General features: G+C 36.9%; 2 protein-coding genes across 7 annotated transcripts in view; one reads left to right on the plus strand and one right to left on the minus strand.

Annotated features, from left to right (window-relative positions):
• LOC127834725 (deoxyribodipyrimidine photo-lyase-like) overlaps positions 1-13,238 on the minus strand; it is a 137,685-nt gene that overhangs the window by 41,747 nt on the left and 82,700 nt on the right. The window lies entirely within an intron of this gene.
• Positions 10,591-13,238, plus strand: part of LOC127834731 (xylosyltransferase oxt-like) — a 43,721-nt gene continuing 41,073 nt past the window's right edge. Inside the window, exon 1 of the mRNA XM_052360762.1 lies at positions 10,591-10,850. The gene's annotated coding sequence lies outside the window, so the exon portion shown is untranslated. The remainder of the gene's footprint in view (positions 10,851-13,238) is intronic.

A 13,238-nucleotide genomic window follows, 5' to 3' on the forward strand; every position in this document is an offset into this window, starting at 1 on the left:
TTTGCCGTTAAATTATAGACCATTACTTTTTTCTAAACCTACAGTCAAATTAAGTTTACATCGAACATCTTTCATTGGAGGTACAATGCGGCTGGGTTCTAGTTCGCAGCGTAATTTAGCTCCGTGTAATCGGTATCCTACAATAAATAAGTGCAACTCCAGGAAGTGTTTATGTTGCAAGTTTTTAAATATGTCCTCTTTTATTCTTTCATCGGTTAATAACCGCAAATTTTCAGTTAATATTAAATCCGATGTCTCATGAAATTCTATGCATGTGGTTTATGTTATTACTTGAAATGTACCCTGTTGTGGTGCGCAATACGTTGGGCAGACGGGTAGATCACTTAAAACACGTTTTAGGGAACATTTTTTTAAAATTAAAAATAACAATAAATTTAATAACTTCATTTACCAGCACTTTAATAAAACAGGTCATAGCGTAACAAATATTTCAATTCAACCTGTGGAGCAACTTATTTTTAATGATAGTACTTCAAGTCAGTGCCAATTAAAAGCAAGGTGCATGTCAGAATTTGAATGGAGTAAACGTTTGCAATCAGCTTACCCACTTGGATTAAATGATAATATTCTAAATGTTGGAACAATTTCTAAAAATAAATCGATTAATTCATTTTCTCTGTTTAGTAAACGTCTAAGAAATAAACGTTCACATGGCATTAGGAAAAATGGTAACTTAAGGCGTAAATTTAAACGTTTGCTTTCTTTAAATGATTGCTACACAGTATTACAAAATGGGGGTAAACATAAATTACTAAGTGCACTTTGCTCTCTTTCTGTTTCTTCGTTGGCGCATATTGATAAGGAATGTAAACTTATTTTACTTCAATCTGACCCTCTATATGAATGTGCTTGTATTATTGAATCTTTCACTGACTACTATGTTAAACCTTTTATTGAAAATGTACTTTACAAAACTAGAAATCGTATCAAAATTGAGTTTTGTAACAAAGGTTTTGATGTAATTGACCTTCCTAAAATATTCAATGATAAAAATGTACGTCGGTTGATTCCCCCTTATTTCCGCAATACTGAATCACCACTTATTTGCTACAAATATAGTAAACCTGTAAGAAGTATCGTTTTTAATTATAATTCTATTTCCACAGATATAAATGTAATAAGAAATTGTCCTACATTATGTGACTGTACTAGTTCTAAATATATATATGGTCCAGTTGGACATGTTATTACTGGGGACCTTAATTTCATTCAAAATAAAAACCTTAGAAATTTGCTACGCAGAGGCCCTCAGTACAGACTGCCTATTCCTGTTGATTTTGATGACTGCATTAAGAATATCGTAACATCCTTACATGATTATTGCACTAAATGGTGCAGGAAGGAAAATGCTGAAATTACTGCACTCAATGATTGGAAAACAAAAATATTTAGTATGGCCATGAATAAAATATGTTTTTATGATACACATCCTTTGGCCCTACCACATTCACCTAAATTTAATAAACAAAATCTCTGTAAATTGCTTGAAGACTTAAAATCTAAATTCTTCTTAGTTCCTGCTGATAAGGCTGCTAATAATGTTATCATAATATGACGAGTGTTTTATGTTCAAACTATTTCACAAGAACTTTCACAAACTACATCATATTGTGAGTACAATAAGCAACCTAACGAAATTATTACCGACCATATTGCCCAATGCATAAAGTTAAATGTAATAGTCAATATTACTGACAAGAAATTGCCATCACTTTACTGGATATCTAAATTACATAAGACGCTATATAAAAGTCGTTTTATCGCTAATTCAGTGTCTTGTACCACCAAACAATTATCAGTGTATCTTACATCTGCATTGAGTGCTATTAGATATCATATAGCTAAATTTTGTAATAAAGTTTATGAAAATAGTAATATTAACCTATTTTGGTCAATAAAAAACACCTTAGAAGTTATTGATAAAATTGAAAATAAAAAACATAAGGTGTCACAGGTAAGTACTTATGATTTTTCGACAATATATACAACGCTTCCTCACGCTTTAATAAAATCCAAACTTGTTTCTTTGATTGAAAAAACTTTTGCTAGAGAGAAATGTTTGTATCTAGCTTTAAACACTAAAACAGCTTTTTTTACTAATCAGATATTAGATGATTACATCATTTGGACTGGTCTTGACTTTTGTGCAGCACTTACTTTTCTTTTGGATAACTTGTTTGTTGAATTTAATGGTAAAATATTTAAACAAATTATTGGCGTTCCTATGGGTACTAATTGTGCGCCACTTATAGCTGACCTTTTTTATATTGTTATGAAAGCGAATTTATGTTAGAATTATCTAAAACTAAGCAAGTAGATTTGATTAATTGTTTTAACCTTACTAGTAGGTACATTGATGACATACTTAATTTAGATAATCCATTATTTGAACAATATATTCACAAAATCTACCCAAAAGAACTAGTCTTAAATAGATCGTGTATATCCAATACAGACGCTGCGTATTTAGACTTACATTTAACTATTAATAATAATTTGATCAAAACTAGTTTATACGACAAACGGGACGATTTTAACTTTGAAATTGTAAATTTTCCGTTTCTAGATGGCAACATCCCTAAAGGACCTTCCTATGGTATTTAAATTTCGCAGTTGGTACGTTATGCCAGAGCATGTTCGTGTATTAAAGATTTTAATGATCGTTATCTAATATTAACTAAAAAATTGCTAAAACAAGGCTTTTTGTATCATAACCTAAGAAATAAATTTGCTAGATTTTACTCTAAGTATGGTGATTTAATTTCAAAATATAATGTTTCTTTAAAATGGCATTTACATAATGGAATCTCCCATCCATCATTTTACGGAGATGTTTTGAAGCGTGTCCGCAAATTAAAATATGTTAAACCAAATATTCATATTACACTTTTCAATTTAATTAACTTGTTTTTATCAAAAGGATACGTTGCTTATGTACTTAAAAACACGTGTTTGATGGTTTTCGATTCACTATATCTTTCTTCCCTTAAAATTTGGAATCATTAGTGATATTATAGGCATTTTTCACTGTTGATTAAAATTGTGTCATTGTGTCGTATGAACAAATCTGCATGAATACTACATTATAGGCATTTTTCACTGTTGAGTAAAATTGTGTCATTGTGTCGTATGAACAAATCTGCATGTGAACTACATTTGGACTCAAATCGTACATCAAATCATTTCTGTCTTCAGTTGTCAAAACACCTATATACTGTTTGATTCCAATAATGTCGCTTTAATGGAATTACCATTTTTATTCATTTGCTTCTTAATATTAAATCACCTAAACTTGTTTTATTAGTAGCACAGCCCCATTAATATTTTTATTTAGTACTGCCCTTGGAATTTGTTCACGTCATTATGGATTTTTGTGACGTCATACGACCGACTTTCCCAGTTGTAATCTACATGCATAGGTCATTGGGTTTATAACGTTCCATTTTATTTATATTTTCTCTCTGATAGGCGTTTCTTGTTTGATTTAATTATTTTTAATTTGTTTAGCAGTCACATAAACAACCAAGCTATGTCATATGGAATTTTTACACCCATTATTGCTGCTTCTTCCTGTATTTGCGCGATGATTATCTGAGATATTAACTATATGATTCTATATTCTCAAATCTTTTCTATAAAGAAGGAATGTAGTTGACAATTGTTAATAGTTTTATTTGATCGTTCGTCAAAAAGTTGTAATTCTGTTACTCTTGTAACTTCAATGCAATTGAGTAATTAAATAGTAATTAAATTGAATGCGTTTTAATTCCCTTTTATTATTGTTTAATTTGAGTTACAATGCTATTACGTTCAATTTTATTTACACTTAAATGTATTATGAATATTGCTGGGCCAAGTGTGAGGTTGAGCGCTCTATAACCAGGTTTAAACCCCTAATGCTTTGCATTGACCGTTCCAAGGCGGTGACCCCAGCTTTATTCATATTTTGTGTTTATGTTGGTTTGTATTGTGCTGTATTGTGCTGTTTTGTACTGTTTGGGCAATCGGTCACTTGCCTTAAATAAAGGACCAACTAATTGTTTTTAATGAAAATTCAATACTGCTCCATCAGCTGGAGTTTCACTTCTTTATATTGAAGGTGCAAAGTGCACTGCAAGAAGACACAAATTGAAGACTCCTTCACACAAAAAGCAATGTAGAAAAAGAAATCAGTGTTATCAAATATCATAGATTTGGGGTTCTGTCATTGATTTCTAGTTTAAGATGTATGTATGTGTATGTAGACTGTTAGACATTTAAGCAAAATATTTATTGTCTTTAGTGAAATATTTCCTTGTCTTGCAAATAAATCTGTGCACACCATTTAATTATAAAAAATAATTATTTATAATGAGAGGAAAAAGAAAAACCAATTTTGAATAAAATATAGTTTTATTCAGTTTATTTATTTTTATATTCATTTTATTAAAAAAGTTGAAATCATTGTGTACATATGGATTTAAAATCGAGGGTACGCATTCTTTCAAAATGGCATTTTTTACATTTAAAGAGCATTTAATTAAGAGGCCGCTTTTGGTAATTCCCTTGCGTGGTCTCTTCGTACAAGATTGACTGTATACTACTTTGCATGTGTTAGTTTTAGTTTCAACGTATTTATTTTAGCTCGATTGCATCGAAAGCCTCATGCTTATAGAAACCCTATCGAGTCAGTTTCCTGAACCTATAACCAGTACTTGGCGTCTTTAATGAAGATATAGAGAACACTACCCGAGTGGGGATCGAACCCGTGACCTTCCGATCAGTAGGCGGACAGTTTAAGTGTTAGTTTGTTTTCCTGTTGTGAAAGCAATACTTTGTTATCAACGTTTATCAACGTTTATCGTTAGTCCATTATGTCTTACCCTGACGATTAAGTTACCGAGTACTGACGCACCCTGGATCAGCAGACGATTTATTCCATAAACATGCGGAGGATTCCGGAGTTAGTCAATGTATCACGATTGATAACTGACCATGAACTTCTGCGAGATAGATGTTAACGCGTTCTATGCAATAGGGCTAATCTCTATCTGCACCCATGTCTTGCCCATCTGCTAAGTATCTGCATCTAAGTCGCGGTACCAGGTGTTTCTATGCGCCCTCTCTTCCTTAACCCGTGGGGGTTCCAGGTAAGAGACTGTATTGTCGTATTGGATGCAGGCTTGCGAAGGATGTGGCATATCCATCGCCAACGCCTCTGAAGGATGTCTTCAACGTGCTGCTGCTTTCTTCTCCTCTATAATTTTCGTTGAAGATCTTTTCTGGCCAGCGGATCTTGAGGATATTCTTGAGACAGATGTTGATGTTGATGAAGACCTGTATTTTCTTGATGGTGATGGCAGTGATTCTCCAGGTCTCTGCTCCATAGATTTTGCTTCACGATGGTATTGAAGAGCCTGATCTTGATGGTGATGCACATTGCGCTGGATCCCTAGATGTTCTTCACCTGACGGAAGGCTGCTCGTGCTTTACCGATGCGGGTTCTGACGTCTGCATCCGTTCCTCCATGGTTGTCCAGAATGCTGCCGAGATGGTGAAGCTGTCCATCTCCCCCCGTGCGTCGCCTTGGACTGTGATTGGTGTGTCGTTGGATGCGTTGGTTATGAACACCTTGCTCTTCTATCTCTTGATGATGTGGCCCAGTCTAGCTGAGTTGTCCGCTACCATGTTTGTCATTTCCTGCATCGGTTGTTGGGTGTGGGAGAGGAGAGCCTGACCGTCGGCAAAGTCCAGGTCATCCAACTGTTTCAAGAGCGTCAACTGGATTTCGTGTCGCTTCTGATCTTTTGATGTCTTCATGACCCAATCTATGGACAGCAGGAACAGGAAAGGTGAGTGTAAGCAGCCTTGTCTCACTCCGGTTCTCACTTCAAAGGCGTCAGTGAGCTGTCTGCCATGAACGATTCTGCATGTCATCCTTTCATAAGACTTTCTGATGATGTTGGTGATCTTTCCTGGCACTCCGTAGTGTCTCAGTAGTCTCCAGAAGGACTCTCGATCAACGCTGTCGTACACCTTTTCATAGTCGATGAAGTCGATGTAAAGGTGCAAATTCTATTCCAGGGATTGTTCCAGAATATGCGCAGGGTTGCGATCTAATCCGTGCACGATCTCTCCTTTTGAAAGCCGGCTTATTGGTTACAGAGATGCGGGTCTTCTGCGTCTTCAAAAGGATCCGATTGGCACCTTTCCTGCCTTGGGCAACAGCGTGATTCCTTGGTAGCTGGGAAAGGAACTGTGGTCGCCTTTTTGGGGGATCTTAATGAAGTATCCCTCTTTCCACTCCGTTGGAATTTCTTCTTATTCCCATATCTTGCTGAAGAGCGGGTAGAGTAGCTCCACACAGGTATCGACGTAAGTTTTAAGCGCTTCTGTCGGTGTTTTGTCACGTCCTGCAGATTTGCCGTTCTTAAACTGCTTGATGGCGCTGCTGATCTCTACCTTCGTGGGAGCACAGAACAGATTGGCAGGTCACTTGCAGCTGGTGGAATCTACGGTAAGTTCGCAAGAGTTAGCCTGTTGAGTAGCTCCTGGAAGTTCTCAATCCACCTCTTCTTCTGCCCTTCGTCATCTGGCATCACTTCTCCATTTTTTCCCTTACTGGTCTCTCTGTCTTGGGAAACATTCCTGCCAATCTCTTGTTGATAAAGTACAGATCCTGAGGTCTGTTCTGATAGGTTTCCACTTCCTCCTATGTTGCAAGCGTCTCTAGGTAGTTCCGTTTGACTGCTCTAAAACTTCGCTTGACACTCCTATTTTCTTCAGTGTTCTCTTCTTGTGCGTTCACTTTTGCGGTTTGTGTTCTGCTGTTGTTGACACTTGCCTTCTTTTCTCGTCTTTCTTCAACTTTCTGAAGCGTCTCTACTGATATCCACTCATTGTGGGTGTACGACTTGGAGCCCAGTACTTCTTTGCATGTCGAGGTCACTGCTAACTTCTGACATTTTTGCATTATTGTCTCTTCTTCAAGCAGCTCCTTTAGGACCTTGAACTTGTTGGAGAGAGTGACCTTTGACTCTTCTCGCTTCCAGGTGTCTTTCAGCGTAGCAGTGTTGTAACGATGGCGTAGGCTGAGCCCCCTGTTAACTCTTCTTCAGCTTCACTTTCAATCGGGCGACAAAGAGATGATGATCAGAAGCCACGTCTGCTTCTCGCTTGATACGTACATCCTGAAAAGAGCGACGAAACTTCATCGCGATGCACAGGTGGTCGAACTGGTTCTCCGTTGACAGGTATGGTGAAACCCAAGTGGCCTTATGTATCCTTCTGTGATGGAAAACACTTCCTCCGATTACCAGGTTACTTGTTGCGCACAGGTCGGCGAATCTCTCACCGTTGTCGTTCATCTCGCATAGCCATTGCTTCCGAATTATCTCCTAATATCCACGGTTGTCACCTCCGATTTTGGCGTTTAAGTCACCCATTAGAATGATTATGTTTCTCTTTGGCCTGTCTTGTATGATGCTTGACAGTCTTTTGTAAAAGTTTTCCTTCTCGTCCTCTTCACTGTCATTCGTCGGGGCATAGTACTGGATTATATCCACGTTGATCATATTCTTTGTAAGGAAAGAGGCCGTCATGATCTATGGTCCGTGCTCCTCCCACCCGATTAGCGCTCTCTGTGAATACTTGGAAAGCATCAGGGCTACTCCATGAGTGTGTGCTGCATCATCCTGCTCATGCCACGAGAACAGTAACTCATCGGAAGTCAGTCGTTTCTGCTCAGAGCCAGTCCATCTTGATTCCCTGAATCTTATGATGTCGAGGTTGTATTTCCTCATCCCTACGGATTCTTGCGCTTTCTTCCCGGTTCAGATGATGGTCTTCGGCCTAACGGCTTTCAGTTGATACTAGCTTTCACCGTCTGACGTCATACGTCCACTACCTGGAGGTCCACCTTCTCACAGATTCGTGATGCCTGTTGCTATTCTGTTTGGTGATTTTGTAGCAATAAGGTTTCAACAGGGTAGGGTAGCTAGGCCTACGCCAAAGCCTCTTTCGAATCAGCCAATGAAATATTTGAATGTATTCATTCGGGTCTGCTGGAGTTATGTCAAGGTCATTTAAGGTATAAAGCTGGGATAAACAGCTACACTGAAAAACACTGTTTCTAATACTGAACTTAAAAAACTTTAAATAAACTTAAAACTTCGATATTTTGTCATGCAAGAAATTAAGCTTGTTTTTTTCTAATTTAATTCTTCCGCGGACTATATTTGATAGCAAGCACATTGGGGATGTGTGCTTTCTAATTCGCAAATGGAGGTCACAATATACCAATTCCAATCCTTATGTAAAATCTTTAACTGTAGAACAATAGAAGTCAACATTTTTCACAAAGGGACCCCCATAACCAGATATTTTCTTTAAGAGTATTCGAAGCTGAATTCATATAAACTATAAAAACGGCATGTCATACGATATGTTTTAAAGAACTTGAGACAAATCAAAGCTACTATTGTGTTGTTTTTCAATGTCTTTTTTCACGGTCACTTTTAAGTTGAAATTAACCGACCTTCGCGCAAGTTTCCAGCTGTAGTTTCCATTGTCAAAACTAATGCTTTCCTTGTCGAGAAATAGAGAATACTATGTTAGTGTGATTGTGTACTTAAATTTATCCCACGAGTGAAGAAAGGTTTACATGGCGACGAGGCTTGCCGAGCCTTGTAAGCCTTTCTGAGACGAGTGGGATAAATTTAAGTACACAATCACACTAACATAGTATTCTATTTATCCAACAATATTTATTTTTTATTTAATTTATTTCTGATGCAATATAAATAGTAGTCTTTAATTTATAAAATATAAGCAAAAACACATTAAAATTGCTGAATCAAACATTGCGTAGTAATATTAATTGTGATCTTTCCCGTTTACGGAACTCGAAATAGTCCTTAAGAATTCCACGCAAAAGAAGAGTAACGAGACAAAATATCGCTTTACGCCTCTATTCAAATTTAATCAGCGTTCCAAATGTTAGACATTCAAGTAGAACACAGACGGTTGTGTTCAAACTACAATTCTGGCTTCATCACTGTAAAATACCGAAAACAAAAATGGCTGCCATTTTGATTTTACAGAATGTGTAGAAACCTACGTGAAGTTGTGTAGATCTTCTAACCATGTTTATTTTCGTAAAGTTTAATTTGCTTCCATGACGAGTCAAAATTCTGGACACATTTCTTCATCGCCATCCATATTTTCCATTTTAACGCACTGGATGCAATCAGGCGATTCTTTGTGAATAGACATTCTTTGATCGACTGACAAAGGAACGACTTATTCATCAAAGAAACTACCCTTTTAACTCAACATCGATTTCCTTAGAACAGTTAAAGAACAATTCACTGATACTCTTCTTAAATTTAATCCATCAATTGTTCAACAAAACATCGCGTTATTCGAGTACGTTCGACATTTTAACGAAATCGAAAATGCAGTCTCACCAGTTTCATTCCAGTTTTATATTCCAACACTGTTATTCATATTCATAATCCATCGTAAACACATACAATAATCGTTCGATGCTTAAAAAATAATTAACTGTTAAATAAAAACCATCCAAGTCCGATTTGTTGTTGTCCTTAAATCCAAAGCGCCTAGCTTGTTTCGTCATTTAAATTACGTCACATGAGATACGTCATAAATTGCGTAATCAATTCAATGAAAATATAAGTACGGAAAGCTGGTTCTTCATAAATTTTAGTAAAGGACCAAAATAGTATGATTGTATGACTCAAAACCTGTGCCCATCTAAAATGTAGTATAAAAGAAAGATATATATTATAGACGTTAAATACTCGGCTGAGCCGGGCCGGGTAGTGATAATCTGCCCCAGGTCGCTAAAGCCCTCGGGCCGTTATGCTTCCTGCGGGCCGATTATCACTGCTCGGCCGCTTCCTGCGGGCCGATTATCACTGCTCGGCCCGGCTCAGCCGTGTTTTAACCTCTTAATAATCCATCGCAAACACACACACTCGTTAACTCGTCCAACGACTGCGTACCCAATGACCTGATTGACGCAATCAGGGGTGAAAGGCCAAAAAAGTAGTCCCTATGTTCTAAAAATAACTGTGGAATAAACCTTATCTAAAAATAACCGTGGAGAAAACCTTATCTTTTCTTTATGAGACGTATTTTATCCCACAGCTAAATGATTTTATAGAACAAATACGTCTCATAAAGAAAAGATAAGGTTTTCTCCACGGTTATTTTTAGATAAGGTTTATTCCACAGTTATTTTTAGAACATAGTGACTACTTTTTTGGCCTTTCACCCCTGATTGCGTCAATCAGGTCATTGGGTACGCAGTCTTTGGACGAGTTAACGAGTGTGTGTGTTTGCGATGGATTATTAAGAGGTTAAAACACGGCTGAGCCGGGCCGAGCAGTGATAATCGGCCCGCAGGAAGCATAACGGCCCGAGGGCTTTAGCGACCTGAGGCAGATTATCACTACCCGGCCCGGCTCAGCCGAGTATTTAACGTCTATAATATATATCTTTCTTTTATACTACATTTTAGATGGGCACAGGTTTTGAGTCATACAATCATACTATTTTGGTCCTTTACTAAAATTTATGAAGAACCAGCTTTCCGTACTTATATTTTCATTGAATTGATTACGCAATTTATGACGTATCTCATGTGACGTTATTTAAATGACGAAACAAGCTAGACGCTTTGGATTTAAGGACAACAACAAATCGGACTTGGATGGTTTTTATTTAACAGTTAATTATTTTTTAAGCATCGAACGATTATTGTATGTGTTTACGATGGATTATGAATATGAATAACAGTGTTGGAATATAAAACTGGAATGAAACTGGTGAGACTGCATTTTCGATTTCGTTAAAATGTCGAACGTACTCGAATAACGCGATGTTTTGTTGAACAATTGATGGATTAAATTTAAGAAGAGTATCAGTGAATTGTTCTTTAACTGTTCTAAGGAAATCGATGTTGAGTTAAAAGGGTAATTTCTTTGATGAATAAGTCGTTCCTTTGTCAGTCGATCAAAGAATGTCTATTCACAAAGAATCGCCTGATTGCATCCAGTGCGTTAAAATGGAAAAGATGGATGGCGATGAAGAAATGTGTCCAGAATTTTGACTCGTCATAGAAGCAAATTAAACTTTACGAAAATAAACATGGTTAGAAGATCTACACAACTTCACGTAGGTTTCTACACATTCTGTAAAATCAAAATGGCAGCCATTTTTGTTTTCGGTATTTTACAGTGATGAAGCCAGAATTGTAGTTTGAACACAACCGTCTGTGTTCTACTTGAATGTGTAACATTTGGAACGCTGATTAAATTTGAATAGAGGCGTAAAGCGATATTTTGTCTCGTTACTCTTCTTTTGCGTGGAATTCTTAAGGACTATTTCGAGTTCCGTAAACGGAAAAGATCACAATTAATATTACTAAATGCTTTAAATTGATAAATGTAAATGTTGAAACTTAATAGCTCCCTTAAAAAAAACAAGAATAAAATAAAAGGAACGGTTTTTGAAGCGATTGCCTTCTGTAATTCGCCCCATAGGTAACATTATATACCGAACAAAAAAGTCCGTTACTGCATTTAACCACTTTGCATCCAGATTCTGCATTCGCAAACAATAAAAATAGCTCCGATCGCATGGTATTAGTATTAATGCGCCACAAAAAACCTGTATGTATTCAGATGTATTAGGCTGCTCGCTCTCCTTAATACATTTATGCCTAGCGCCTAACACAAAGGCCTTGGCAAACAGCGTAGACCCAGATGAGACGCCGCATGATGCGGCGTCTCATTAGGCTCTGCGCTGTTTGCTTAAATGAATTTTTGTAAGAAATATTATAAATATAGAAATAAATATAATCGACATCCCTAATTTTGGAAATAGATTGATCCAATTTAGAAGGATGGGAGACCACTTTCCATGCCTTGCTGCTGTACACTGTATTCAACTTTGACCACTTTCCATGCCTTGCTGCTGTACACTGTATTCAACTTTGACCACTTTCCATGTCTTGCTGCTGTACACTGTATTCAAAGTTGACCACTTTCCATGCCTTGCTGCTGTACACTGTATTCAACTTTGACCACTTTACATGCCTTGCTGCTGTACACTGTATTCAAAGTTGCATCGACCACTTTCCATGCCTTGCTGCTGTACACTGTATTCAGAGTTGCATCATGGTTCGGTTCAGGTCAATCAACACGAAAGTAATTTATGAGAATGCCCCTTTTATACAACAGCACCTAATCAACCATCAACACGTTTAACCCCCATCTCATGATAAGAATTATTTGGCGTTAATTTCGTATTAATATTCGCTTTTTATCTCGACATAACTCGCTTCAAATTTTCTAAGCGGTAGCTGTAATTTTGTAATCCCGCTAAGAAATTTCGTAGGGAGTCTAAAAACAGCGGGCACATGCACTATGCCGCCTATTGGGGATTCCAGGCCTATCATGAGACCAGACGTATTGCAAACATTTTCCCTGGTAGGAGGGCAAGTACAGGTTACAATACAATCGTAACTCAATCTTAATGAAACTTGGTATAGATGTTTATCCTGACATTTTTTGGCCGACTTCGAATTTGAGTCAAGTGCGTTTAAAAACTTGTCAACAAAGTAAAATCTTATAAAAACCTTGAAACATCCCTAGAGAACATAAATATTCATCCAATCTTTATAACACTTGATCAGAATGTTTAGTTGGAAAAAGTTTAAGCCTAATTACAATGCTTAAAAACTAGGTCACCAGGTCAAATCTTAGAAAAATCTTTTTACAACTTTAGAAGCCACTTTAAACTCAATCATGGTAAAATGTCGTCTAAATGGTTATTTAGACAATATCTTGACCGAGTATGAATCTGGGTCACATACGCCAACAACCAGGTCAGCAGGTAAAACTTAAATAAAACGTGCTACCACTCAAGATACCATATTTAAGAATCAATATGTTGTTAACATGTTGTTAAGATTATTTATATAAAAATGTTCTAGGCCGAGTTCTAAAATATGCGTCCACAAACTAGGTCACCAAATGTAAGAAAAAATCTATTACCACTGTCCATCGCGTAAAAACTAAGAAAACCGTTGCTACCACTCTCGTTTTTTTGCAAAATGTGTCATAATATGATATTGCAAGTTTGGTAAACTTGCCCAATTTTGAGTTGTTTATCTTGTGCTGCCTTAGTATTTTAGTTGACTACTCATGGCA

The sequence above is a fragment of the Dreissena polymorpha genome, chromosome 6, assembly GCF_020536995.1.
Source record: "Dreissena polymorpha isolate Duluth1 chromosome 6, UMN_Dpol_1.0, whole genome shotgun sequence".
Lineage (NCBI taxonomy): Eukaryota > Metazoa > Mollusca > Bivalvia > Myida > Dreissenidae > Dreissena > Dreissena polymorpha.